This window comes from Arachis hypogaea, chromosome 3, assembly GCF_003086295.3.
Source record: "Arachis hypogaea cultivar Tifrunner chromosome 3, arahy.Tifrunner.gnm2.J5K5, whole genome shotgun sequence".
NCBI classification, from domain to species: Eukaryota; Viridiplantae; Streptophyta; class Magnoliopsida; order Fabales; family Fabaceae; genus Arachis; species Arachis hypogaea.
In genome coordinates, this window is record NC_092038.1 from 123,172,694 (window position 1) to 123,175,662 (window position 2,969).

The 2,969-nt window shown below is 37.5% G+C and overlaps 1 long non-coding RNA gene across 1 annotated transcript; it reads left to right on the forward strand.

Moving 5' to 3' along the window:
* The first annotated feature begins 221 nt into the window (after positions 1–221).
* LOC112791218 (uncharacterized) lies at positions 222–2,769 on the forward strand. Its single transcript, XR_003197177.3, has 2 exons — positions 222–611; positions 2,068–2,769. It is a non-coding gene; the product is annotated as an uncharacterized lncRNA (long non-coding RNA).
* Positions 2,770–2,969: the final 200 nt, after the last annotated feature.

Below are 2,969 nucleotides of genomic sequence, written 5' to 3' on the forward strand. Positions count from 1 at the left end.
GTATGAAACTTTGCTTGTCCTTCTTTATTCTATTATTTCATATGAGTGTTGGTGAAGTTGAGAGAAGAAAAATATGATAACGTCATTTATATGAGTGAGTGAATTTAGGGCCAATTGAAGTGTGAGTATTATACTTACAATACCAGTAAAAAACCAGCCAACTGTTCTTAGGTCGGGACCCAAAACTCCAAATCACTTCAGCAACATCCCTAAATTCACTCAGGTAAACAAATTTCACCCTACCCAAAACCCTCTCCCTTTGTTTCACCCTTTTACCGCAGCTGATTTTTAAACCCATCCAAGGCCGCGCCAGAGTACCAGGAGCATTGGGGCAACTTCTCCTCTGCCTCCATCGAACGCCGCCCCGCCGTCAACCACGTGCGAAAACAGTCGACCGTCGGGGACCGTTCCAGAATGCCGCGACGCTCTCATCCCCCCGTAGCTTCCCCAATCTTGGCCGCGGCGACGTCGTTCCACCCAGGCACGAGAAACAAGTAGGTTCTCCTACTCATGGAGGGCGCGCCGCTGCTGGTGCATGTCGGTGTTGGCAGCGCCCTTGAAACCACCCGACTCTGCTCCAGCCTCGAAACCTTCCTGCACATAATCTATTGGTAAGTATTTAGATGTTGCCTCCGATATTAACTGCAGGTTTATTGTTTTAAAAAGGGATTTGGATGTTTTTTTTATTATTATAGATTGGAGGGTATGAACATTTGAAACTGATTGGTACTGCCTTGGATTTTCATCAATTTATTTTTGTGAAGGAAAGGAATTTCTATCACGTTAACCTTGATTAGATTCTTAGCTGATTGGTTCTCCTTTCTATTTTCATCAATTAGTGTGTTTCTTTGTTGAATTGATTTCATTTCATTAGCATTAGGACTTTTTCATTGGCGTAATTAGCTGATGAGGTGTGAGGTTTTGTTAAATGAATGAGGGAGCTCCTTTATAAATGCTAAGTTAGTTTAAATTGATCTCTGGAGAACAATAGCATAGCTTAATTTATCAAGTGTATATGGCAAATGATATGTTATGAATATTTTACGACTCTGTTCAGTGAATTTGTTCCTCGGGCATACGGCAACCAGTATTGGCGTGATGAACATTTGAAACTGATTGTTGTTTTTGTAATTAGAATATGGACTTCTTTCTTTATTTGCTGTGATTTTTTGGACAGATTTACTTGTGCTAAATTCTTGGATGTTGTTGAATTGCTATATTTAGAGAGTGGATGTTGCTGAAACTAGAGAGCGACTGTTGCTGTTATTAGGAGTTCGATTTTGTTGAATTGCATGTGATTAGAGATTGAATGTTGCTGTTTTTTAATAGTGGTATGAAATTTCAATGGTAAAAATATATTAAATTTAGACTAATTTTGGTCGAAGTTAAGTTTGATCCTAATCATGGTCCGAGATTCAATTTATTTGGAGCTCTGAAATCGATTCTCCTTCGCCTCTTTTATCCTACTACTTGTTAAATGATTTTTTCTATATGCCAAATTGTCCTGATTGCTTTCCAGCCTTTTACAATCCTAAACCCATATCTGGTGCACACTCTTTAACTTAATAATCTCTTCAAGATGTTTTTTCTTCATGTTGAACATATGATCTAATTTTGGAAGTGATTCAAAATGAACATCTTTTTATTTGGTTGTTGCATTCTTAGAAGCTGCTGGCTTATTTTTCCATGCTGGGTCAAAAAAAGCTTTCATTGACAGAGAATTTGTAACACTTAGGTTGCTTACATGCTGAAATATTCCTACCACATTACAAGTGAAAACATGGACCAATTTATTTGATAGATGTTTCTTCTGATTTATCAAACCTAAGATCCTTACTATATGATGAAAGAAAGAAAGAAAGGAGGGAGGCGCTGCTGCGTTTGAGAGACTTGGGTAATAGAACCTAATAATAAGAAAGGTGGGAATATTTGTATATAAAAAAGGAGCTGATAGATGTTGCTTCTAATTTGGGTCTCATATGGTATTAATTGATGGGGTTTTGTATAACAGCATCAACAATGTTTAATTGAGTACTCTTTTGATGTTGCTTCTGATTTCGTATGCAGTTTCCATTAAAGCATTTGGGCCTGTTTCTTGTGAACACACACCAGGATTGTATTGCAGAAAAGCCAATCAAGATGGAAAAAAAAGTACAACGATATTTACCGTTATCGACGTGTCATTCCACATTATCATATTTGTGACTTACAGCTACTATTGCCGTTGACAGAAATTGTTAGAGTTGCGATGCTCGCTCAGCTATATTCATGATATAATGAGTACACTAACTAAAAACAACTTCATTGAGAAGCTTGCGGAGATTGATGAAATCGGATTCTTGAGGCTTGTTCCAAATTGGTCGGTGAAGCAGGCCATCATGTTTGTCAATTGTTGCTGTTGCTGAAATTGTGAAGTTGCTGATGGCTTTATCCAAACTTTTAAGTGCATGTTCCTTCTGATATGCATTAGGATGTTTCTTTTGATTGGTACTTGGATGCTACTCGATATGTTTTCCGAGTTATCACGTGCAATGCATTTGCGGGTGCGTGTACTTCACTGAGGAGTGAATTACTTTTGTTTTCTTAGATATTACTCAGCAAGTTTCATGTGTTAAGAATTTGCGATTGTCAAGCAATTAGTTCTCAAATTGTGGATGTCTCTAGTTCATTAAGCAATACATTGCCTTATTATATTATCTAGTCTACTCTGATTGGTGTATATACCCCATTTGTTTATGACTACATATAAGTAGCACTTCTTTCCATTAAGTAGTTTTCTGTTAACTAAAATGGAAGTTTATTTTTTTTATCCTTGTTTTCTATTGCTGAAATTGTAAAGTTGCTGGTACTTTAAGCATTGCACGGCCTTCTATCGTAACCAGTCTACTCGGCAGGTTCGTTTGGCATTGGTGACTTTATCCAAGTTTTTAAGTGGATGGTGCTTCTGATAGGCATAGGGATGTTTCTTT